General features: G+C 38.0%; 1 long non-coding RNA gene across 1 annotated transcript in view; it reads right to left on the bottom strand.

Annotated features, from left to right (window-relative positions):
- Positions 1 to 647: 647 nt before the first annotated feature.
- LOC141505546 (uncharacterized) overlaps positions 648 to 27,895 on the bottom strand; it is a 79,969-nt gene continuing 52,721 nt past the window's right edge. The window contains exons 4-9 of the long non-coding RNA XR_012473624.1: positions 25,358 to 25,518; positions 22,557 to 22,649; positions 13,808 to 14,397; positions 5,501 to 5,700; positions 3,603 to 3,687; positions 648 to 895 (exon numbers count right to left, since the gene is read on the bottom strand). This is a non-coding gene — a long non-coding RNA (uncharacterized LOC141505546). The remainder of the gene's footprint in view (positions 896 to 3,602; positions 3,688 to 5,500; positions 5,701 to 13,807; positions 14,398 to 22,556; positions 22,650 to 25,357; positions 25,519 to 27,895) is intronic.

Raw genomic sequence — 27,895 nt, 5'->3', positions numbered from 1 at the left:
GTTAGCTCTGGCAATGAGTCATTTTGTAAATGATACAGTACATAGGTTTGTGGTAAATTCTTTTAGAAGAAGGGGAAAGGCATTTGGCAATTAAATGAATGCTTCAATCAGATGAACTTTTTATGCAGGTTGACTGAAGTGAAAAATTAGAGCTTCATGTAATCCAATAGAGTAAAATCAAATGCCTCAAATAAATAAATGGTTGTCTTTTTTTATTAGCTTTCCATCAGCCCTGGATTCATTTGGAAGTTACACTGTGTCACCTTTTTCCTTCATATACTATATAGCTTCCAAATATTGTTCTGTTCATTTGAGTCTAGCAATCAGGCTTAAATGTACACACACACACACACACACACACACACACACACACACACACACACACACACACATATATGTATTGTTCTACACTATATATTTTTTCTGTCCACCAAAGACATAGTGGCTAGTCCTTTTATGGGAAACCAGCTATTAATCCAGTAAGTCTGCACGAATCAATATCCTTGTGAAATGACACCATGTTCAAGTTATTTTATGTTATGTTGATGGTTAGCTAATTTTGGAATGGAGACGTTTCTTCTTGAAACAGACATAGTATAATTTAGTGGTAAAAACGTCAATCACCATAGGTGGAATGTCTGCGTCAGGGCCGGAAGAGGGCACATTTATTGATGGAAATGTATCTATAGACTCTTTGCACCACTTTGACCTAAAATATCCCTTTTAGTTATAATTTTGTTTGGTGAAAATGACATCAACGGCAATCAGTAATGCAAAGACGACACTGGAAGTCTTTGTTCCCGGGTTCTGATTTAACAGTCTCTCTGCAGTGTGATATAGTAACAGCTTCTCAACAGCACCAACATGATGGCACATAATTTAGCTGCTCTTCCCTCTGTTGATAGAAATTTACAAGGGAAAAATCTGCATGAAATTAAGCAAGTTTGTAAAATAGACATTTCAGTCTCAGGAAAAATGTGCAACAATTTGGTCATGTTTTCCTAATATCTAATGGAGCACAACATTATCCAAAATAAGTTTCACTTCCATCCTCAGTCTATGAAACACAGCCAGAGGGGAAACTCTGACTACATACACATGCACATATATGCATACACATATATTGTTTAATGTTCAAAAAAGTGAGATTTTCAGATATATCTGTGCCATAGACTCATATCATCACAGAAATCTAGAGTCATCAGAGAACTCAAAGGGCACCTAGGGCAGAAACTTCATCTGCAATATCAATCAGTTACTTGAATAATTCCAAGAACAAGGAACTTAGTACTTTGAAAGGCAGTCTCTTACATATTTAGACAGCCTTAATTGTTAATGAGCTTTTCCTAATACTGAACCATAATATGCCTCCCAGTAACTGTGAATCATTGATCCTATTTCTCCCTCTGGAACCAACCAGAATAAGTCTAATCTCTTTTCCACATCACATACCATGACATATTCAAAGACAATGATCATTTCCCAGATCTGCTCTTTTCTAAGGATCCCCAACCTCTTTTTTTAGGACTAGACAGTTAAATACTTTAAACTAATCCTCTCAGAAGGCTACCTGGCAATGTAATGTAGTGGAAAGAACTTAATTTCAATAATTCAGGATCCATGATTTTAGGAGTATGGGAATTCCTTCCTCCAACACCAGAGAGAACCCTAATACCTTAATAGATGACTGCTGTAGCCAAAATAATCATCAGCCTATGCTGATCCTCAGATGGCAGCCAGACAGTCCATCATCAGACATAGACTGAAGTCTTTCTGATTTGTTAGGATTGACCTATATGGGCTCTGCTAGCATAACCATCAAAATCTAGGGGTCACCTCTATACTATTAGGAGTCATCAGATTAGGATGCTACAGAAAATAATTTGGGGAAGGATTTTGGTCAGACCTGATATATATCACTGCTGATTGTGTGACCCTGGGCAAATCACTTAACTTCTCAGTGCCCCTAAGTAACTCTCTAAAGGGAAAAAAAATGCTAGACTAAAAGTCAAGAGAATTGGATTATAATCTCCAGCCTGTCACCAATAATTGTGTGACCTTGGCCATACTATAATGGTGGGCTGCTGTTTCTTCATCTGTAAAAGAAGCTTCATGGCTCCTGCCTTGTCTGCCCTGTGGGATTGTTGTGAAGGTACAACGAAGTCAAAGGTAAAAAAGTGATTTGAAATATATAAACTTCTATGCAAGTGCAAAGTATCCTTATAAATCATCACAGTAGCCTTATAAATCATATATCCTTATGGAAGGAGACAGTAATTATATTGTTTTTCATTGAGCCCTTGAGTATATGTCTATTGGTCGAAGGGCAAGCAATGATACTGGTTTCAAGGATGAGTAAAAGTCAAAAAGAGAGAGAAAAGTCAAAAAGATTTGGGACATTGAAAAAGGAGGTAAGGTTTCTTTCTCTTATTTGATAAGCAGCAGTTATCCATTCTTCATGTCTCCCTCTCTAAAACATGAAAATGAAGCAGAAGGACTTTACTGCTCAAATGGACTGAGTCTTTAATTTAGAAAAGGAAACTTGGAAAAAGTTTTGACATTTTCTAAACTCTGGTCGTTTTCTCAAAGACTACCCATTTGCATGGGTAATATCTTCGCAGTCTTCATTCACACTGCTCATAAAAGATCACATCAGAATAGTGTCTGGAAAATAAAATTTCATGGAAAAGGGACCCATCAAGATGAAATGAAGGTTTATGTTGCAGTGCCATGGGGAGCAGAGTCAGTATTTCGCCAGTTCTGGGGCTGAAAGTGCAATTCAGAGTCTCAGATTCTGCAACAGAAAGAGAGCTATTTGCAAAAATTCTTTCATCTTTTTCTTGGGTCATGCTTAGTATAGAGATTTCCTGAAATATCTTGACTCTAGTTGAGAATATATAGTCAACTCTTGGTCACCTTTGCCAACAGTAAGAGAGCAGACTTTAGGCTAAAGGATCATCTCTCCATCTCTACCAGAGCTCCCCCTCTAAAAAATGAGTCCCATTTCCTCTTCCTTCTTTGTCTCACCCTGTTAGAATATGCTGCTCATTACTGAGGGGACCAAATGGGCAATAGCAATGAGAAGGTGGCCAGGTCAATGCTAATGGCTGTAGTGATTTCTCTTAAAGTAGGCAATATCCTCAATCATACTCATGCATGCACATCCTTTCAGCTCCTTGCCCAAGTAAGTATCAATGTAGTAGATTCTTTCAGGAAACTCCACATTTCCATTGCTTAGAGAAGAGAATGGCAGAGAACAAAGAGAAGAATGAATTTTTTTTTTCCTTAAGACTGAAGAAGAGGTATCAACCAAAACTAACATAGTACCGTGTATACATTAGGTGCTTAATATGCCTATTGAATTTTGTTGTGCATCCTTTGCTTTCACAAAGGATTAATGAGATCACACGGTGCTATCTTGACTTGAGTATGAATTGGGTTTAAGTAAGGCAGAACTGTGCAAAGTGGTCAACTCCACACTTTCTTCCAGATTCCTTGAAGTCCATTGATAAGATGAAAATCAAGACAAATTGTTTTCATCCAGCAATTTCACTAGAAAAATTCTTCCTATGCTTGGAATAGCCCCCCACCCCGCAACTTACCTATGGATTTGAGGTCTTTCAGTTGCCCTCAACCTAGTTTAGACTTTCTGCTGAGGCAGTTATACCAGGATGTGGTCTCTTGAAGCTGCAGATGAAAGTTGGGGAACAAGTGGACACCAAATATGGGTGAGTAGCCCTGAAAAGCACCCAGTAAGCTCTTACACCAGAAGTACAATTCCTCCCTAGATAACTGAATGAATTACCTGTGTTTTTATGTACTATTGCTACTTACTAAGTATATGACCTTGAAAAATAATAATGTTTCTAAACCTCAGTTTTCTCATTTGTAAAATAAAATTGGACTATAGCCGGTGTGATACAATGCAAAGAGTCTTCAATAAGAAGTCAGAGGGCATAGGCTCAAATTCCAACTCCTTCAAGTCCTACCTATATGGTTTTATCCAAATCATTTAGCATCTCTGCTCCTCTTCTATTAAAAAGGAGAGTTGGTTGAGATGAACCAATAAAGTCCAGGTCTAAATCTTAGATCTTTGGTAAGATATCTGATCTCTAAAGTCTCTTCCAGACCTGAATAATAAGACAGTTGATTAAAATTTGATCTGATAACTTAGAGGAAGATTTGTCACCTTATCCACTTGGAATAGGGGAGAAGAAACAATCTTTCTGCTACAAATTTGGGCACATCACTTTCTTCCTGTGGTCTTTGTTTCCTCACCTGTACAATAAGGGGACTGGATAAGATCACTAAGGTCACTAAAGTCACTTCCACCTTTCAAATCCTGTAAGCTGATGAAGCAAGTGAAGATTAGCTCAGGTGGTAGTTTTTTCTTTTACTTGCCTTTCCTAGTCCTGGGCCCCAAACTTCCTCTGTCCTGAGGGTGATAGGGACACTCAAGCACTAATGGAATTCAGCAGTGAATCACCATCATCCTAAGGGACTTCTCTGTATTATGAGTCTCTGAGAACCCATGAACCTCTTCTATGACTGTCAATCCCCCTAGAGATGTTTGGCCCATACATTGGGGTAGAAGAGCAGAGAGGTCATTCTGAAAGTTGGAAACTGCTGGAGTATATATTTAATTTGCTTCTCTCTAAGGTGTTTTAAAAACAGAAGAGAGAAAAACAGAAACTTTTCTAAATTTTCAGCACTAGCTGTCAATCAGATTGAGGGTTAGACCTGAAGTTCTTCCCAAACTGTCTCTAGGATGCAAAAGCATTAAAAAAAAAAATTTAAACAGAGAATAAGTACACTACCTACCTTAGAAAGGCAGTATGTGGTTGCTGAGAGTCCCTCTATTTTGTTAGAACTGAGAGTGCTGGATGGGCATTAGGGATTCCCTCTGCTCTATCCTGATCTAAGTAATTCAGTTTATTGTAGCTTGGCATTATATTATTAGGAAAATAACTGTTTGATGCCAACACAAAAGAATCATCTTACAGTGGGATACTAAAGGCTCTCCTTTTCTCCTTGCCTATCTTCGGATATCCTTTTCTAGAAATGCTTCCTATCCAGGGTAGGAAATCTATTTCCCTGCAAAAAATAAAATCTATTGCAGAGCACTGCAATGAGAATTAACCTTGATTACTGCAGTAATTTACTAATCAAAACTGGAGACCTGCTAATCAAGCCGGAATTACCAGCTGCTTGATTTTTATAGTAACATAACCAAAATTGAACATTTGGTAAACAAGGGGTCTATGTGAGTTTGGGTGAAGATCAGGGGGCCTGAAAGGGGGAGGAGGTTATCAGAAATCTAGTCTTGGCCTAGGATAAATGGCCAGACTTTGACTATGAATTTCTCATTTACCAGTAGGGAGGACAATCGAGACCCTTTAAAAGGACAAAATCATGTATTTGACACCACAAAGTCCTCCAAAAAATGTATCGTGTTGTACTTTTTTTTATGATTCAGAGCAAGAAACCGAAACTCTCCTACCTTCATTTCTGTATCTCTAAAATAGGTCCAGTCACACTTGGCTTTCCATGAAAATCAATAGAAAGAGGTCAGTAATGTTTCATTATTGGCATTGGGGACTCCTGCTTAGTTTTTAAGCATTTCAAAAACTTTCCTAGTGGAACAATTGTCTTCCATGTAGAGTATTAGTCTTCATAGACCCTGGCATGCCTGTCTGTGTCCTGGTGGGAAGCAAGGACATTGGGACACAAATTTAACTTGAGAGTCAAAAGCAAGAGGAGCAGTCCCCCTTATAAAATCCCTGTCACACTTCTTTGCAGTTTGGTGTATAAAACCTCAGCCCCTCAAAGTTAGTAGTGACTTCCAACCTCCACCCAATTCTCCCTGAATAAGCCCCACTTTCTCAGCTCTCTGGTTCCATCTTCTGACCCTGAACCCTGGGGCTTCTTTGATGCTTGCAGTCTCTATTCTTTAGCATTCTTGACCTTGGCGGGATGATCTGACACTCCTCTTCTTGTCTGTTTCCTGTTTGCTGGCTTGGCTTCTTCCCAGATTCTGATCTCTGGATCCAGACTCCAGCCTAGTAATCTGATTCCCAGTTCCTGATGACTCCCTTTGTTCTGGCACTGGATTGTTAGCATCCTTGCTTCTGTGAACTAAACCCAGATTCCCTTCCTTTCTTCCAAAGGCACAGAGTGGGAGGGGCTGAACAAGGCAGCTTCTCCCCATGACTCTGGGGCACAAACAGCATTACTCTGGGTCCAGTCAGGGCAGGAAGAGAAACGTTGGCAGTATCTATATTGGTTGGCCAGGACTCCAGACCAAACCAGACCAACCCAGCCCTGTTTCCAGACCATTTCTAGTCTTCTGTGTCTTTACAGAGTATCTATGTATTTGCTCTCTGAGAAAAAAATAAGCTAATCTCCTTTTTTTGTACGTGATTTAAAATTTACTGTTTAAAAGTCCCCCCCACACACACATAAAATCTACCTTTCTTCACCAAGGTAATTCTCAACTTCTATGTTAGCATATGTGGTCTGGAGACTCCATACTGGGCCACCATATTTCAACTGTCTTCTTTCTTTGACTCTATGCCCCCCCCACCCTTTATCACTGATAAGTTCTTTCTAGACTCTCCATTTTCAGAAAAGGTGCAGAGCAGCTGTCCTTCATTCTCTAGATTTTCTCATCATACTCCCCTCAAAATCCCCTATTTTAAAGCATTCCCTTTTTAACTTCCTTTAATACATTGGCAGCTGGTTAGCTAGATGCCATTGTAGATGGAGCACCATTACTGGAGTTAGAGAAATCTGAGTTCAAATGTAGCAGCAAACACTTACTAGTTCTGGCTACATCACTTAACCCTGATAGCTTCCAAAAAAAAAAAATACCCTATCTAGTCTTTCTCCCCAACCCTCCCTTGAATATAAGCTTCTTGAGGACTGAAACTGTCTTTTTACTTGTGATTATGTCCCTAGAACTTAACCCAATGCCTGCCATATATATATATATATATATATATATATATATATATATATATATATATGGTACTTACCTAATAAATCATTGTTGATTTGACTTGAGAGGTATATGGATCATATTCACAAATTCCAGGGAAAGTTGAATGTTCAGTACTATTTAGTGTAGGTCATCTCTATAAGTCCAGTTATTTAATTGAAATTTCTCTTGTAACTGGCCAGGTATTGGGCAACAATGACTGAGTGAATCAATGACCGATCTAGGACCATGCTGTTAAATGCCTAACAACTAGATCCCCAGAAAAAAAAAAGTACAGTGCAATTCTTCCAAGTTTAATTTGCATTATTAACATTTTCTCCATCACTCTAACTCTAGACAATCAACAAAATAATGAATTAAACCCTAATTTATAGCATTTGCCGATTTCCAGGTTTAGATGCTTTTCACTGAAAATTTCAGTCACCTCTGGATCTGGTATAAACAGGCTCTAGCACATCCTTTCTTAGACTGGACAATGCTTTCAGGGATCTACACTCTCTTTTTCTATGAAGCTGTCTCTGATCACCCCAGTACCCAGTAATCTCTCCTCTGAATTCTCTGGGTCACTATATTGTTCTTTATGCAGAAGGAGATCCAATTCAACTCTCTCTTCCAGATTCCTTCCTTTCCTTCAATTTTCAGGTAAGAGGCTACTCTCTCTTCTGAACTTCTGATTTAATGCTCTTTTCCACTGCAGTTTTCTTTATATTATTCTTATTCATGTGAATATTTTGGTAAAACATACACTTCTCAAAGGCAGGGACTGGTTTTTTTCTTTCTTTGAATGGCCTTGGACATTTGTTTTTCTTTTTTTTTTTTTATTTCTTTGTCTATGTTCTTCCTCTCATTTAGAAATGTGAACTCCCAAGGGTAATGGTGTCTTTATGGTTTCTTTGTGTCTCCCCTTCCCTACTCCCTGCCCCATAGACAATAGCTTCTCAGTCAATATTTGATGGTAGTGATGAAGGCATGAACTCAGAGATACCTGCTTTACCCAAACTTGCATGGTTTTTTGTTTATTTAACCTAGGAAAAAGAATGAGCGTCTCGTGAGTAGGAAGAGAGGACAGCTTCATTTATTATTGTTGTTGCTTTAACTTATGATGATTTCATTAATTTTATTATTTAATTGAGTATTAATTTTTAACACTCAAATTAGCTACAAAGGATCTATGAAGGAAGATATTACCCACCTTCAGAGAAAGAACTGATAAATAGAAATGCATAGTGTAGTTTTATACAAACACCCACACACCCACACACATGTCTATGTCTGGGTCAAATGATGGCCTCTAGTTCAGGGTAGGGAGGGAGAAAGGAAGACAGTTAAGAATTTAAAATGAGCGGTGGCTAGGAGGCACAGTGGATAAAGCACCAGCCCTGGAGTCAGGAGTACCTGGGTTCACATCCGGTCTCAGACACTTACTAATTCCCTAGCTGTGTGGCCTTGGGCAAGCCACTTAACCCCATTTGCCTTGAAAAATACCTTTAAAAAAAGGAATTTAAAATGAAATCAAAAAATAAATAAAATTAAATAAAACCATAAATAAAAGTATTTATTAAGTACATGGTATGTTCCCAGACCATATGATAGACTAAGGAAATAAAAAAATAAACAAAAAGCATTCTTACACTAGCAGAGATACCAATGCAACTTGTGAATGGGTCAAAAAAGAAATTAATCATATTTGTATAATCACCAACATACATCAGCACATCTTTAAATCTACAAAAACAGGATTAATTTTGTTTTATGTTGCCACCAAATATGCAGCAATACTAGAGTAGTTATCCATAGATACTACCTCATCACTTGTAATCCTGCTTGTTGTCTAAACTGGGATTGGGATTTGGAATTAAATGATTTGTTTGAATCATTTATTCATTTATTCACTCAGATCAGGTGGGTGGTACAGTGGATAGAGACTACCTTGGAGTCAGGAGGATGAGGTTGAATCTAGCCTCACACATTTGCCACTTAACTAGCTGTGTGACCTTGGGTAAGTCACTTAACCCTGTTGCCTCCCATCTGGGGTAATCTCCAATCCTCCTGATTCCAATCTGGCTACTGGACCCAATGACTTGGGAGGGAGGAGAAAGTAAGACTGAGTCTGGTGACTTAGCATAGACCCCCTTTTTCAAATCTAATTCATGTACTTATTATGGCATTACCTAACCTGATGTTGCATCTTCTATAAGAATGAAAGACAAACATCAATAAATCATTAAATAAGCATTCATAATACAATATTCTAGGTAATATGCAAGGTGCTAGAGATAGCAACAACCAAAAAAATCCAAATTTTTCTATAAAACAAATATTAAAGAGATAATTATGAAATAAAATAAAAATATATAAGGAGCAGGGGTGCGAACACAAACACACACACACACACACACACAAACTCTCTCTCTCTGTCTCTCTGTCTCTCTGTCTCTCTGTCTCTGTCTCTGTCTCTCTCTCACTCTCTCTCTCTCTCTCTCTCTCTCTCTCTCTCTTCAGAAAGATTGCTTGCTTATACCAGAAAAGTCCAGGGGAAGTGCCACTAAGGTTGGGGACCTGTCATTCACTGCCAATCCCAAATGAATAACTCTCACTCCTTAGCATCAAGAGGCCCCCAGCACTATAGGCACTGTTACTCCCATCTCTCCAGCTTCTCTCCACCAGCACTTAAGGATCCTTAAATAAACAAATGGCTTGGCTGGGACCTAATAGAAATAAATGGGCTGTAAGAGACAAATAAAAAGTGGGTTAAATGTTTTACACAGTATCCTGTTAGCATCCAAAAATATGGCCTTGAACACTTCACCCCATTAGAAGAAATCCAGTCAACCTCCCTATTTTCTGCTAAGTTGTGGTATCTTAGTCCCCAACTACATTAGAACTAATGGGAATAACTGCAGCCCCATTACAACCCACCTTTATAGCATTAGGAGAGAGTGAATCCTAATTCTTCTGTTAACACCAAAGCAGAGTGTTTGTGTGTGTGGTGGGGGAGTAGTTAGGGAGGTCACAGAAAAGAATCTGGAAGGGAGGAGGAGTAGAGCACCCTTAAAGACAAAGATGTGAAGCCACTGCTGAAACTCCACCTATTAGTTGGATAACATGAGATGTGGCTGCTGGCCCTATGACATATTCACAATATCTCCTGTGTGGCTAGGAGAGTCCCATGGCATCATGCTGTAATTACAAGAGCACACTTAGCTTCTTGGATCAATTGGCAATTCTTCAGAACAGTCTGAAATACCAGAAGAGGATCTTCAGCTGGGAAATAATCTCCTCTAAACTCATCGGGGCAAGCAATGCAGAGGCAATATTCAAGGACGGGAGGCAGCAGGAGCAGTCACTGCTTGCTTGGGTATTCTCAACTCCAAGCCCAAGAGACCCAAGGAGACCCAGGGATTTCAAAGTCCCTTGTAAATTCATTTTAAGGTCCTGCACTCTCTAAGTCTCTAGACCTACAAGCAAGGCACCTACTGGATGCCTGCTGAATCCTTCCAACACTTCATAATCTTGCATCTGATTCCTTTCTATCATATACTGCTTTCAATTGTTTCATTAGGGTGAGTTTTGTCTCTGTAACCAGGATGTGAATTCCTAAAGAGTGCTGCATACTTCTCTTTAAAATCTCATCCCAAAATAGCTTGACAAAGAAGGTCTAGAGGGTGGCTAGGTGGTGCAGTGGATAGAGCACCAGCCCTGGAGTCAGGAGGACCTGAGTTCAATTCTGGCCTCAGACACTTAATAATTACCTAGCTGTGTGGCCATGGGCAAGTCACTTAACCCCATTGCCTTGCAAAAAAACCTAAAAAAAAATAAGAAGAAGAAGAAGAAGAAGAAAGTCTAGAAAGAGTGGAGAAAGGAAACCAACATTTATTAGACACTTACTAGATGCCAAGCATAGTTTCATTTGATCTTCACATTATGATCCCAGTTTATGAATGGGTAAACTAAGGCAGATAATAAGTATGAAGTTGGATTTGAATTTAGGTCTTCTTCCACTTCAGGTCCAGTACTCTATCCACTTAGCTATTGGGAACAGAGGATGGCATGACAAATACTTGTGCAATAATTCTTTTCTGCTGACAATAGATGTTATCTACCCACTCCCCTCTCTCCACAATCCTTTTGTATTTGGATTAAACCTGTGCTTGCATCAGGAAAGCTGGATGGCATAGTAGATGAAGTGCCTGTCATGGAATCAGGAAGATCTGAGTTCAAATCAGACACTTATTAGTTGTATGACTCTGGGCAAGTCACTTAATCCTGCTTGCCTCAGTTTCCTCATCTGTAAAATTAACTAGGAAGGAAATGGCAAACCATTCCAGTATTCTTGCAAAGAAAACTCCTAAGGTGTCACCAAGTGGTAGACACAATGGAAAATAACTAAACAACAACATGATTTCATCAGATTTGAAACTTTGCCTATCTATGCAAGTGGGCAAATCATGGAATTATGGATTTAGAACTGGAAAAGATCTTTTTTTTTTGTTTTTTTGCAAGGCAATGGTGTGTTAAGTGACTTGCCCAAGGCCACACAGCTAGGTAATTATTAAGTGTCTGAGGCTGGATTTGAACTCAGGTCCTCCTGACTCCAAGGCCAGTGTTCTATCCACTACACCACCTAGCCGCCCCTGGAAAAGATCTTTGACACATCTAGTTCAACCTCTACTTCCCATAGTTAAGGTTACAACTCAATCTGTATTTTGGCCCTATGTAAATGAGACCCAGAGAAGAAGATGTGATTTCCTCAAGATCACACAACTAAAACATGGTGATATAACAGATTGAACCTGGGTTCTCAGACTCCAAATCCACCCTCTTTTTTACTGCCCCACCTCATTGATCTATTCTCAGGAATCATTAAGTAAAAGAGAACTTTGCCTCTAAACAAATGAATTATATATGTCAGAGGCAAGACATCCATTGTGTTTCTCTGACTCTCTTAGGCCCTTTGTACCAACAATAATGATTCCTAATAATAATGTTGATGGATAGCATGGCATAGATTATAGAGAACCAGGAAGATCATTGTTCAAGACTTCCCTTTTTTACGTACCATACAAGTAAGTCATTTAACCACTGGTCTCCTGGCTGTTCTGTGAACAAGACACTCTACCTCACAGTTAGGGGAGTTTTCTCTGTGCCCTATGCCTGGAACTCTCTCCTTCCTCCTCATCAATTAATGAGCTTGGTGGCTTCCTTTAAGTTCAGTCTAAAATCCTACCTTCTACAGGAAACCTTCCCAACTTCTGTTAATGCCAGTCTTCCCTCTTTTATAGACCAATAAATAATAATAGTGCCTAAAAAATGTTTATTGGATTGAATTGACCTTCTCAATGCAGCAGAAAACTCTAAGAATCTAAGGTGAAGAATAACTTCTATTGTGCTTTTTTATGCCTTTTTTATTTTATTTATTTAAGGCAATGGGGTTAGGTGACTTGCCCAAGATCACAAAGCTAGGCAATTAATTATTAAGTGTTTGAGGCTGGATTTGAACTCAGGTCCTCCTGACTCCAGGGTCGGTGTTCAATGTGGTGCTTTGAAGGTACAGTAGTATTCAACATCAGTGAAATCACTGCTCTGAATATGTGACCCTCCTATATGCATCCCCTACAAAAATCCTCAGGATCATTGATGAAGAGCCGGAAAGGACTTTAGAGACCACCTGGTTCAATCCTGCCATCATACAAATCAATCCAAAGACCAAGGAAGTTAAATGACTCATTCATAATCAAGCAACAAGGATCAAGCATGTAATTTGAACCAAGATTCTCTAGCCAAAGCACAACAGGGCCCTTTCCTCCACACCATATTGCTTCCCACTGCCATCTTTTAAGTCATATGGTGGTGTAGCTTTTCATGTCAGTAGGTACTTTGTTGTTCAGTTACTCAGGTGTGTCTGACTCTTTATGACCATTTGGGATTTTCTTAAACCAAGATACTGGAGTGATAGGCCAGTTCTTTTTCTGACTTATTTTACAGATTAGGAAACTGAGACAAAAATGGATAAGTGAAATAGGGGTGATTTGCCCAGAGTCACATAACTACTAAGTGGCAAACCACTGAGGCATGATTTGAACATAGATCTTCCTGATTCCTGGCCCAGCTGTCCAACAACAGCTACTACTACCACTACCATTACCATCTACTACTACTACTAATAATAATAATAATGATAATGTCAAAGAAGACTACAACATCAAGGAGGTGATACCATGACAAGCACATGAACTGGATTTGAGTGAGGGGGTGCTATGCTAAGTCACCAGCCTCAGTTTCTCCTCCAGAGCCATCTGGGTCCATTGGCCAGAAATAAAATCGGGACAACTGGAGATGACTCTGGATGTGAGGCAATCAGGGTTAAGTGACTTGCCCAGAGTCATACAGCTAGTGTTAGTTGTCCTCCTGACTCTAAAGCTGCTCTATCCACTATGCCACTTTGCTGCCCTCATTACTATCACCACCACCGCTGCCGCCACTGCTGCCGCCACCACCACCACTACTACTACTACTATTACCACCACCACCACCACCACCACTACTTAACTTGGAGGAGGATCTCATGACCAAATGTTGACCAATAGATGGTGAAATGTTTTGACCACAATAAGTTAATAAGCACTGTCTATGAAAGCAGGGGCATCCAACACACAACTCACAGGTAGCAATTCTAAATCAGGGAAATTGTTAACAAAAAAAATAAATAAAAATACAATAGCCAGAGATGATGTTAATGTGTGGTTTTCTAAGTCAATATGCAGCCCATAGGGATCCTTATTACAGTTTAATGCTTTTCTTTCCATTTACCTTTGATATCATTGTATTTTAGTGCAGAATTTTATTGATGTAGGGTGATCCAGGTCTATGAAATTTCAAAGATCTTTTGAAGGATTCATGATATGCAGAGGTCTTCCCAATTAATGAAGCATTTCATATACACTCTCTCATTGGATCTTCACAACAAGATTATGCTGCAGATGGGAGTATGTGTTATTGTTCCCATTGAAGGGCAAAAAAAATGAAATTATGTACCTAAAGTCACACCATTAATAAGGGATAGAGTAAGGACTAGAAGTCAGCTCTCTCAGCTTCTACATATTTGCTGTTCCTCCTTAAGGAGTGATGAACTGGGTTTGCTTGCTCAGTTCTAGCCACACAGGACTTGGGGGGGTGGGGTGGAGGCAAGCAGGGTGGATGACAATTATAAAGGCTTTTAAGGGAGGATAAAGCTGGTAGTGGTGGTTTCATCTCTTGATTTTTCTCCAGCTCTCTCTCTTCTAAGCTTTTCACATATTGATGTGTCCCAAGGCCCCTGAGTTACTTTTTCACTCAATCATTGTACTGTTTGTCAGATGTCCCCAGCATATCTGGCACTTTTCCAAGGACTTAGTGATGTCCTACAAAGCAAAAAACAAAAAAACAAAAAATTCCTGGGTTGTAGCCGAGTTATTGGCATATCACAAAAAGGGGCTGTCCTGAATTGGAGGGAGAAGTATGAGGGTGAATCCAAGAAGGAAAGTCCTTGTGGGTAGGGGCAGGACTAATACACTGAGAATGTACATGGGAAAAATCACAAAATAATTTTCATTTAGTCTATCATTCCTTTGCCTTCAGGCACCTAAATCAACCTAGATTGATGAGAATCTATTCTGTTTTTAAAGACCTCAAGAGATGGTGGCTTGGAAAGATTGCATTTATTAGCTACAGGAAAAAATGACTAACCTTTTCCTATAGTTAATAAGCTCCTTTCATAGAAAGTTCCTCCTTTCAATAAATGAGGCTGACTAGAGCTCTTGTGCTGTGGTATAAGCTCATTCTCTTTGGTTTTGTGCTCATTAGAGATGGAGAACATTATCTTTATGAATTGGGGATTGTCATTATGTAGGGGAGGCAGTTTGGTGGAGTAGAATTCACACTGAACCCACAAGTTGGGAACTCTAAGTTCTAGCCCTTGCTTTTGCATTGATTGGTTATGTGACTTTGAACAAGTTGTTTAATTATCCTGGACCTCCGTTTTTCCCTCTGTAAAATAAAGGTTGGCATTAGATTATTTTAAAGGTCCCTTCCACCTCAATGGTCCAAGTTTTTCCTCAATCTCTCCTCTATACTTAATGAAAGAGAAATAATTGATCTTAGACCAGTTGATTCCTCTCTCCTTTAGTCAACACAGAGAACAAGAGATAATGAGATATTAATATGTTAATCTGTTAATTGACTATAAACCTTTGTCTATCTCCTTTGTCCCCTAACAAAGTAGGAAAACATTTCTCTGGTTGAATTGGAAAAGGAAGTTGCAACTGACTGGTTGAAAAGTTGCCATGGCCCTAGAGGCTTTTCAATAGTGAACTAATCATGACCTGAAATCAGTTGATATAGTTCTAAAGAGTCTGTAGCAGTTTTGTGAGGGAAACCTCTGCCCCTATGCCAAAGAGTAGTGAAAAGAGGGGAAGAAGGGATTTTCTTCCCTCCATATCAGCTATGGCAACCAGCAATGAAGCTATTCACCCAGTGGAAGACATTACATCCAAGGGTTTGAAAGTTTCAAGAGAATTTTGAGATCAACTGAAAGACTAGAAACATATTCTTCAGGCAGATATAGACACAAAGAGTCAGTTATTCCAGGTCTCAAGTAGCTTTAGAATTGTGATGGCTGGTAGCAGAGAAGAGACTGATCACCACCTCAGGGGAACACTGGCCCTTATAATCCAGAAAACAGCTCCAGAGAGAAGCAGATCCCACCTGAGTAATCCAAACAATAAAAATGCTGTCCCCAGGGTGTGTGAAGCTTCCAAGAAGAAAACCCCAGACACATAAGCCTTTGTCACATGTGTTCTCTACATACTTCATTACCATCATATGCTGTGCTCATTCTTCTTGAAGACTTCATGTGTATTTGTGGGACAATAGATTGAGGCTTATGTGTGTAGTGTGAAGGAGTTGGGATATTTGGTATTTATTATTCTTAATAAGATATATTAATAAATACTTATACTATAACCTATTCATGTCTATGACGTGAGTTATGTGAACTATGGTGCACAAACTATCTCTTAGAATCTGGGAATAGTAGTTGCTCTCTGGGACCCAACCTGAAAGTGTAAGTGAGGGCTAGAAAGAACAAGAAGGATGTTATAACAAATAACCCCAGGTTGTTTAGTTTCTCTCCATAAGAACTTGGATTCTAGGTAAAAATGAAAGTGATTTATGTTTCATTAAAAGAATTAGGGAGGAAACTATTTCTTATCAAAAGAAAGGAGTGTATGAGCAGAACAAGAAGAGTGTTATGGTAATAACAATATTGTTTTAAGAATGACTAAGTCATTTTGACTACTAAAAATATTCAAATTAGGGTCAGCTAGGTGGCATAGTGGATAGAACACCAGCCCTGGAGTCAGGAGGATCTAAGTTCAAATCTGACTTTAGACATTCAGACACACACCTAGCTGTATGACCTTGGGCAAGTCTCTTAACCCCACTGCCTTGTAAAAAAAATACTCAAATTAAAAATGAAGGACATATGAAGAAAGACACTATCTGCATGAAGAGAAAGAACTGATAAATAGAAGTATGAATGGGTCTAATGGTAGTCATCTCTAGGGTGGAGTGCGAGGAAAAGAAAGAAAAAATAAAGAAATTTACATGACAACTATTGCTTATTTGGAAGGAATAGCAAGTTATACATGGTAATCTGCAGTTTCATGTGCAATCATCTTTTTTTATTGTTCTATGTTATGGAAATGCTTATTTTGTTCCATGAATTGAGAATATAATAAATTTGAAATACAAAAAAAAAAGATAACAAAGGTCAATTGCCCTCAGAGGGAACTCTGTTTCATTAATTGAAGCCCCAGACAATGTGGGTACACTAGTGCCTAATGCAGACCTTGCACAAAGAGGATAGGTTGTCTTTCCTACCAGAATTTTCTGTCCTTTCTATATCAGAAAGAAGCTCAGAGGAAACATTGTTCACAAAGAGAAGGTTTTCTTTAATGTAAATGAAAATTTTCAGGGAAAATTGCACAGGGATAGCACAAGGTAGAAAGGAATAGAACAAGACAGACCAGGAAACAACAGTATCAAATGGAATGGAATAGAACAGGAGGGAGAAAAATGGGCTGAGTGAGTTAGAAAGGGTAAAAATGAAGCTGGATTTAAAAAAAAATAGATAATGAAAAACATCCAGACATGCTTGATGTGCTGGGCTTTTAGGTGAGTGAGTTTTATTTATATGTGTCATTTCCTACATTTTATTATCCTCTGGCAGAGGTCCTGTAGCGCCATAAAGTGGAGTGAGGGGGGGGGGGTAGGGAATGCTGGTAGAAAGGTCTCTGTGGCAGGGGTAGATTGAATAGCTCCCCTGAGCTCCTGTTTGCATTCAGGGTGATGGTATCTCTTGCTGCCCCACCAAACCTTTCCACAAAGGGGAAGTCCCATCTTATTTGTGGATTGGAGTAGATCTGAAGATCTACTCCAAGTGAAGATAAAAAGCCACAAGTTTCTGAGGTGTCAGGCTTCCCTGGCACTTATTTTTCCTCATCTTTTCCATTCTCTGTTTTTGCTCAGCCTGGATTTGGAAACTTCTGATATGAAAAAAAAAAGTCCTCACTAGAAGATGAGTTCCCAGTGGCTTGAGAGTCAGAAGACTTGGGTCTGAGAGTCATTTTCTTTGTGCTAGACTGCCTCAAAGGGAAATGAAATTCATGAAAGACTCAGTAACTCACAATGAATGTTTTTTTTAAAAAAAGAGAGATAATGAAGAATTTTACAACTAACTACAATAAATAGATTTATTTGAGATATTTTGAAATTTATCTCCTAGTTTTTATACTGGTTTTTCCTCATGGCTGGAATACATTCCCTCCTTACCACCACCACCACATAGAGATCTTTAAGATATATCTCAAGCACCACTTTAAAAATGAAACTTTTCTTGGTTCCATCAATTACTTTGCAAATATTTATACTTATTAACTTTATATTTAGGCTATAGATAGTATGATATGTACTTTTGTTCATGATTAGAATATAAATTTACTGGGAATTGGGATTGTATCCTTTGGCAGCTGTGTGGTACCTGGAATCAGGGAGACATGAGTTCAAATCCACCTTCAGCCAATTAGTAGCTGTATGACCCTGTGCAAGTCACTTTACCTTTCTTTATTTATATCCCCAGAACCTAGTGCAACACCTGCAATATAATAGCTCCTTAATAAATGCTTATTGATGTAGTGATTAATTACAGTTGAAAATCTCTGTTAGCCTCACTTCCTCTACTGCCTAATTTGAGCAATGGAGAGTTTTCCATTCAGAAAATTTGAATATGAAAGTTATAGCTACATTCACTATATTCTATTACATATCTATTTCCACTTGTGTGGAACCCACACAAGGAATGCCTAATGACCCACTTAAATAAATCATCATCAGTTCTTCTACTATCTCAACTTATACTTCCTAGTCTTGCCCCTTTAACAAAGGAATACAACTATTGGTTTGATTCAATTCAACAAGAATTTTATTGAGTTTACTTTGGGGGAAGCCAGGTGGCACAGTTGATAGACCACGGGTCAGGAGTTTACTTTGTACTCAGAGGTGGAGATAATACTTATAAGAACTAACATTTCTAAAATGCTTAAAGATTTGCAAGGTGTTATACATGTGTTATCCCATCTATCCTCAGAACAACTTCAAAAAGCAAGTGCTATTATTATTCCCATTTTACAAGAACTACTAAGTGGTTAAATGACTTATCCAGGGTCACAAGTCAGGTAAGTATCTAAGCCAGAATTTGAACTCAAGTCCTCCTGACTCCAAGTCCAATACCCTATGCCTAGGACTGCTTAGGGATACAAAGAGAGAAGGAAAAAAAAATAATCCCTGCCCTCAAAGAGATTATGCTCCCCCAAAATGATTGAACATGAACAAAAATGTACAGAGTAGGGAATGAAAGGGGCAAAGGGAAGACAGGTCAAAATCTCTAAGAATATTTTGGGGATGAGAGAACAATAATATCTGGGAAGCTCAAGAAAGACTTTGAGAAGGAAGTAGCAACTAAACTGAGACATAATTCAAGTTAAGAATTTTTAAAAGGTGGTGTTAAAGAGGGAGTACATTTTGGTAAGAGGTTGGGAACTGAGAAAGAAGCTGGATAATGGGGAACAATTAAACATCTAGTCATCTGAGTAAAATCCAACATTCTGTACTAGGGCCTCAGACAGCACACTCAGCACCAAAAAGACTAGGAATCAGACAATGTCCCAGAGATACCAATGCCTAAGAAGACAGACCTGACACAAATGATGTATGTATGGGCTCTTTTCAGTGTACTTCTGCCAACTTGGAATAGAAAGTTATTGCCATATGGTAGTTCATTCCAGTGTTTAGGATCTTTAAGTTTCTTGATCCCCTTCCACTTCAGCTCCTCAGAATAAACCCAAGCCCACTTTCCATGATACCAGGATTCTGGAGGGTAGTAGGCCAATCAACTTCTACTTCCCCAATCCCCTGGTTAGCAAGTTCCACTAACCCCCATGTGCCAAAAGAAAATCCCTTTCTTCTACTACATCTCCTTTCATTCCCATCCCATTTCAACCTAACTTCTGAAGCTTCTTCGCTCCTTTTCTGTTGCAGTTTATTGTACATGCTGTTTTTCCTAATAGAATATAAAATCCTTGGGTCAAAAATGGTTTCATTGTTTTCATATCATCAGCATCTACCACAATGCACCAAAAAACTCATAATAGATGCTTGTTGATTGGTTAAACTTTCCATAATCCTAGTGTTCTTTCCTTCTTCCTTCCTTCCTTTTTTTCCCCCTATTTTCCATTTTTTCAAAAGTACCATGAAAAGACATCATTGTGGAGAACCTGTAGATCAGTGATCAATGAAACCATAGGTGCATTTCTAAGAATCTTGTAATTACTCCACTAACATTTTCTTGCAGGCCTTCCTCAAGGTGTAGAGTTGTTCTTGGATTCTCAAAAGCTAAATTGTGGCAACTCAAGCTCTTTTGAATCTTTTATAACTGGAAGTACTTTAAGTATAGGTCTTATGGTGAATCTCTGGCATCTGACTTCTAATCTAGCTAATTTATTATGATTTATTGCAATGACCACAGGGTAAAAATTTTTCAAATCTTTCTATATGGTCTCAAAAAACCATGGAAACAGCCTATTTCAAAGGAAATAAAAATAGATTTGGAACCAAAGAAATTGATCCCATCTATACATCAACAACAGCAGCATCTTCATCATTATCATATATATATATATATATATATATATATATATATATATATATAAAACACCTCAGGTTTGTAAAGCCTTTCATATTATATATATATATATATATGTATATATATATATACATATATATATATGTATATATATATAATTTGATTCCTCAGAACTACAGTCTGAGGTATAGGCTATAATTATCCCTCATATTTTAGATGAGGAACCTGAGGTTTAGGGAAATTATGACTTATTCAGAATAAATATGATTTGAACTCAGATCTCCCTGATTTTTTAAGTTCAGGACTCTATCTACAATGTCACCTTGTACTTGTGTAAATTCTGACAAACTTAGTCTCTATAGTTCTCAATTTCCTCATCTGTGAAATGAAGAAATTGAACTAAATCACTTCTATGATCTCTTTCAGCTCTCTAGACTCTGATCCTGCCTACTGTTTGTCTGTGATATTTGCTGACAAAGAAAACATTCACATTGACAGTCTCAGATCTTGAAGTAGAAATAATTATAATTATATCAAGTTTATAAAATAATTATAAACTTAATAACATCAACAAAACAATCAGTCAAACAAGTTAAATAAAAAATGAAGCAACACATAAAATGGAAAACTAATAATTTGCCACATGCTAAAAAGGAACAAAGATATATTCTAACCAAATAATGACAAATCATATCTAGATAATACCAATTCTCTCTTTTTCCTTCCATAGTGTCTTTCGAAGCAATAGAATATTGTGGAATTTGGAATTTAGATTCTAATTGAATCTAAACTGAATTTAGATTCAAAACCCATCTCTGAGGTAAGGTAATTTACAGGGTGAGTCATATTCTAAAAACATGACCCCATTGGCCAATGCATATATTTGTTTTGCTTGACTAAACTGATATAGGGGAAGCTTTTGTTTTAAGTCAGGGGATATAAAGTTGGGAGAGGGAGTGGGTAGGTAATGATAATAATGGAAAAAGAAAAAACAGCCTGTCAATGAAAAATTTAAAAATTAAAAAGAAGAGAGCAGAAGGTTAAGGAGAAACAAACAAGTGGTTTTTCTATCGAAATTGTAATCCATCCTGTTGAAGAAAGTGAGACTGGTGAACCATTTGAGCTCAGGAATTATGATCTATAATAGGGTTAAAGTTGATAAAGTATCTACATTTCCTTTTTTCCTTTCTTCCCTTCTTCCCTTTCCTCCTATCTTCCTTTCTTTTGAAAATATCATATATATATATATGTGTGTGTGTGTGTGTGTGTGTGTGTGTGTGTGTGTGTGTGGCTAGGTGGCACAGTTGATAGAGCACCAGCCCTGGAGTCAGGAGTACCTGAATTCAAATCCAGCCTCAGAGAGTGAGCATCCCCAGGAGTGGAGGAAACAACAGATCAAAGCTTCCATAACCAGTCATCAGGAAGGCTTGGTTGGGTCCATGAGTAGCCACTGACAGATTCATCTTCACCATCACGACTACCACCACCATTAATTAATTCATTAAACCATTACCTAACCTAATCTACTGCAGGAACTAAATGACCCTTTTGGTTGGCTTCTCTCCAATCAACTTATCAATGAATCAATAAGCCTTTATTAAGCACTAGGTATACAAGCACTGGTTATGCAATTTTAATAAAAGATAATTCCTGTACCCAAAGAGATTATTTTCTACTATTTTGCTTTGTTCTACTCATATTCTAGTTTATGCCATATATAATGGTGTCCAGAGAAGAGAGGTTTGTCTTAGGTGGACACTACCATAGGGCAGTAGATTTTCATTTCCTTTCCAGGAGTAATGGTTTTATTTGACTATTGCATCCTCTGTAAAAGGCATAAAATGTGTGTTGATAGGAGGAGGAAAGAACCCCTCCCATTAGCAAAGGAGAAGACAGGGTGCCTACATTGATAACTGCATATAAGAGTGACTAGATGGTGCAGTGGAAAGAGTACCAGGTCTAGAGTTAGGAAAACTCTACTTCCTGAATTCAAATCTGACTTGTCACTTATTAGTTGTATGACCCTGGACAAGTCACTTAACCCTATTTGCCTTAGTTTCTTCATTTGTAAAATGAGTTGGAGAAGGAAATGGTAAAGGACTCCAGTATCTTTGCTACGAAAACCCTAAATGGGGTCATGAAGAATGGGATACAACTGAAAAACAACAGAACAATAATGAGATATAGAGAGCTAAGATTAAAAATCACTCACCATCTGGAAATAAAATTCTTTTCCAGGATGAACCTCAAAGGCAATCTAGTATATAAGCCATACCATGAACAAATTTGGTTGATAACCTCCCATGTATAACCCATACTCACCTGCTTCTATGTCAGTGCTTGAGCTATTCCTCCCATCTTTGCTTGCTAATATTTGATCTATCCTTCCACAGACCAGATCAAAATCAATCTTATCTGTAATGATATCCAATAATGATAATAGTTAACATCTCATTTTAAAGTTTGCAAAGTATTTATTTATGTTATCTTACTTGGTACTAAAAGCAAATTTGTGAAGTAGGTACTATGATTATCATACACATTTTCTAGAGAAGAAAACCTGAGGACTAAGGGAGTTAAGTGGCTGGATAAATAACTAGAGAACTTGTTATATGATTACTATATACCAGGATATGTATTCCTAAAAGCAAGGGGTGGTTGTTGTATGGGTCTGAGGTTGGATTTGAACTTATGGAGATGAATTTTTCTGATTATGATTACACTGATGAATGTTCTATCTACTGAATCACCTACAAATAAAATTAAGAATGACAATTCCTACCCTCAAAGAATTGTTGTTTTTGTTTCTCCAGGAAGACCATCACATCAGGGAGGTGATGCCATGACAGCCAGACATATTTAATTTGAGTGAGGGGTTACTGTGCAAAGTTACCAGTCTTACTTTTTCCTCCACAGTCATCTGATTTCAGTGGTCACATATGAATCAGGATGACTGGAGATGATCCTGGAGGCAATCAGGATTAAGTGACTTGCCCAAGGACTCACAACTAGTAAGTGTCAAGTGTCCTGATTTCAGGACTGGTGCTCCATCTACTGTGCCAACTAGCTACCCTAAAGGGATTATCATTCTAATGAAGGAAAACAACACTGTCCTAGAAGGGTGAGAGGTAGAGTCTGGAAATGGCTAGTGGAGGCTAGTAGAAGTGAGGGATGCCTAACAGATCCTAACTTCCCAGGAAGAGAGCCCAAGGTCCCTGCAGGAGGAAAGTAAGAATGATCCATAGTAAGGAGAAGTGGAGGAATCACACAACTAAAATTCCAGATAGGATTGGCACTCCAGTCTTCTTAATTCTTCTGATCTAGCAATCTTTCCACTCAATTACACAGCCTCTCTATGAAGTCTCCCTTGGATTCCCCATTTGGAATTTTTTTTGCATTATCAGATCTCACAGTACCCTGCATTTTTCTTCTACCCTTTTCATATTATAATTTACACTTCGCTCATCTATATGTGTGTTTCCATAACCCTATCATTCCTTTAATTAAAAGGTAATCAATCTCTATGCAATGCATGTAGCAACTAATGTTTGTTGAATGAATAAACACACTGTTCCATTTTCACTTATCAAAATAACAAAGGAATTCAGGGATTTTTTACCTCCAGAGGATTATTATAACAAAGTCTCCATTTTAAAAAATCATCAATTTCTTGACTTGAATGCTTCAATTGAATATATGCTCAGGAGATCAGACATTGGTTTTTTTCCTTTTTCTTTGCATTTCTACTCTCATCCTATTTCTAGAACCCATCCTAGAACATAGGTGTTTAATAAGTTTGTTAACTTTAATTAAATTGACGTGAATTTAATTAAATCAGGCCAATTCAATCACTATTTAAATAGATATTGCCATTCATTAGGACAAAGATTTGCTCCTGGTCATTTGAATTTCTTTCCTGACAAACACATGTGGAATTTATAATCCACTCCCCCCATGCCCCACTAAAAATGTTTACATTCATAAACCCTGGACTATAAAATGGAGATCAGAGAAAGGGGTACAGCAGAGGACATTGCCCTGTCTGCTCTTTCCATAACTTGATTAAATTCCTAAAATTCCCCATATTATGTGTGGATGCAATTGCAACACATATATATGTATATATTTTATTTCCCCAAAATTAAATGTTAAAGCAATTTTTAGCATTTAAAATTTTTTTTTTTGAATTCCAAATTCTATTCTTTCCTTTATCCCTCCCCCCAAGATGTTGAACAATCAGATATAAGTTTAATAAAAAGACATAAATTTCATAGTCATACCCACTGGTTATACCCTCTAGGCAGAAGATTCATATAGATAAGCTTAGATGGCCCCAAGACACAGCCTGAGCTCACTCTGAGATTTGCCCCAGATAATTCTTTTACCTCTATTCTTACACATAGAAAAATTTTATTAAAAAACCCATGGTTTGTCCACTTGTCACTCAGCTTTAGCCAGAGTAGACCAGACATCTTGGTCATTGAGGCTAACTTACTAGTGGGAGTGGGGAACCCAACTGACTCTGCCCAAGGGGAATGATGATCTGGTTTTGGGGAACTTTCCCATATCCCTAGAAGAATGGAAAAAGTTATGGTCTTTCCCAACACCATACCTGGCCCTAGGAAAATACAGTTGCCTTTACAATAAGCATAATGTATTGTGCATCACTCCTGACTTGATTCAAATTATTCATGGCACTGGAACTTCATGTCACATTTTGACATATATATAATCTCAAATTGTTGATATTTTACTTGGAAGCATTATTTTTAAAAAATCATTTTTAGGGACAGCTAGGTGGTGCAGTGAATAGAGCACCAGCCTTGGAGTCAGGAGTACTTGGATTCAAATCTGACCTCAGACATTTAATAATTACCTAGCCGTGTGGCCTTGGGCAAGCCACTTAAACCCCATTGCCTTGAAAAATCTAAAAAAAAAAAATCATTTTTATTGAAAAAGAATCTATTCTCTTTCCCTCCTATCTCCTCTCTTCTTTGAAAAAGGAAAAATAAAATAAGTAACACATATGCATAGTCAAGCAAAACAAATTTCTATATTGAATATGTCCAACCTTTGAAGAAAGTGATAACATAATCAATCAATAATATTTATTAAAGACTTACTATGTGTCAGATGCTAGGGATCTAACTGAAAAGAATGACGCCATTCTCTCTTTGCAAGGAGTTTTCACTTTCATATCCAGAATTACATGAACCAAAAGTATTATATGAAAACTAGATGCCTTTCCCATGGGACAGATTATAACTAAGCCAACTGCAGATGCCTATGAGCAAAAGCAAAATACAATAAGCAAAAACAAACAAACCCAAAATTCCCCAATAAACCACAACATGCAGTTAACAGTCAAGCTATTTTTTATATTAACAAAATACTTTCATTATTTATTCTAATCATGGTCAAAAGACAGTGTTTTATTAAATCTCTTTTGGAAAAATCTTCTCAAATATATGATAAAGTAACATTGGGTTTCTAGATCCATGACCTGCCTTGATGTTCATATATATTTTCACATTAAGGAACTTACCTGAGTTTGGTTCGAGAATCACTATCTCTTGTGTTTGAATCAGAATAACCTGAACCTAACAACTGTGCCAAGAGATACCTATCTACCCCCCCAGAATCTCAAGTACCTGAATGAGACCAACCAGTAGAGAACTTGATTTCACACATTTTTCTCTTGGATATGTGGTCACAATGTAAAAAGAATGACACTGAAAGAAATGTTCTTTTCTTTTCTTTGTTTCCCCCTGCCCCCACCCAACACATGACTCAGATCCACCATATACTCTACTTTGGACAGTAGCATCCAGGTGTGTCGAATTCTATTCCATGGTAACATTTGGTTTACTTAGATGGGGGTGGGGGAGATGATGGGAATGCCTTAGTTCCAGCACATGCCCTTCATGCCAAGAAACTGATCACTTGAAGAAGAGTGAGGGGAATGTGTTTGATCAGCAGAAGGAGAGGTGCAAAAATATGCCCCATCATGCCTCTTATGCATTAGCCAAAAAATAAAAACTTGCCTTGGAAACCCTGAAGAATCCTTTCCCTTCCTGATGCCCCAGTAGCTCTCTAATATCTCAGCTCCAAAATGATAAACAGAAAGGAGAGAGACAGAGATAAAAAGAGACAGAGACAGAGACAGAGAGACAAAGACAGAGAAACAGAGAGAAACAGAGAGAGACAGAGAGAGAGAGAGAGAGAGAGAGAGAGAGAGAGAGATACTTCACATTTATTTCTCCTTCAATGCACAGCATGCTTTCCCTGTTGAACCTAGGTGCTCCATTTATTTTCCACTCTCTCTCTCTCCCTTGGTGTGAAGACTATGAAAATATATTCTTACTCTGAAACTTGAGTAAATCATTAGGTGACACCCAAAGTTAAGTTCAATGCTGGGGAAAATTGAATTTATCTAGGAAATGTTTTACTCTTCCAAAAGTTCACTCTGGTAAAGTCTAATGTATAGAAAAGCATGAAATACTATAGTTCCAAAATATGCAGGTTCTTATTGCTAAACATTAGGCCCCAGGGTCAGAATCCTGAATTCCTCCAGTCAACCACTCTCTTTAACTCAAAAAACGCATCAACGTCTCTGCTAAATGGCAGTCTTACTCACATCTCATCTTATCATAATGTCACAAAACCCATAGAATTACAAATCAGTTTTAAGGCGAGATACATGACAGGGAAATATAAGTACACAAAAACTGCATTAACGATCAGTCTTCATTTGTTCTGACCGTTTCAACTTCCCTCTCCTCTCAGAACTACTCAGTGCTGGGCTCAGCTTGAGACTGTCTAAGATCCATTTTAGAGTGGACTGAAATATAAATGACAGTTCACACTACACATGAACATAGACAACTGTATAAAATATTTAAATAAAGACAGAAAAGAACAGAGGCGAGCTGCGGAGCCTTTGGCAGGCCCAGCCGTAGGGAATTCAGCAGCTTGAGATTCATTACAAATTTCATCTTTAATGTTATTTTTAGTGCAATATTTTGTAGCACTCAGAAGTAAATCTTGGTGTGCTGTCTCTCTCCCCCTTTTGGTCTGCTCTGGTGTCTAGCCCTTCAGTTTTACTGAAACCTAATACATTTCCAATAAAATTGATTTGTGACGTCGTCAATGCCATTTGTTACTGTCCTCTGTTCCTTGATGTAATGGGGTGAGAGGTATTACAGGGCAGGCAAAGTTACTGGATTATGCTACATTGGAGAATGTGTCAAAATGAACCCAGGAGTCATTGCATCCCACGTGGATAAGGCTGTCCATTCATCATTGCCACCCTCTCAGTTTGAGATTTGGCTCTTAGTCTTCTCCCTTTGGAGTCTCTGACTTCTCACATGGCCTTTATAGATCTCCAAGGTCAAGATCCCAGTGATCTCCTCTTCCAAGAAACTTTCTCTCTAGGTGGGACTGTCTTTTGCATTACAGATGTTGTTGTTGTTTGTCCTTTCAAAAGGACCAAAAATATTGAGGGTGATGTCCAAATTTTGATGTAAGGAAATTACATCAGATTTTTTTAAGTGACAATCCTAATAATTTTCTCCAACTACTTCTCATTAACAATCCAACTGGCTATCTTGATCACTCCTTTTAAAAGGCCATTTCAACAGATCATCCCCAAAATATAGACA

Source organism: Macrotis lagotis, chromosome 1, assembly GCF_037893015.1.
Source record: "Macrotis lagotis isolate mMagLag1 chromosome 1, bilby.v1.9.chrom.fasta, whole genome shotgun sequence".
NCBI classification, from domain to species: domain Eukaryota; kingdom Metazoa; phylum Chordata; class Mammalia; order Peramelemorphia; family Peramelidae; genus Macrotis; species Macrotis lagotis.
Note: the sequence above shows the minus strand (reverse complement) of the source record. Positions and strands in the feature narration are given on the sequence as shown.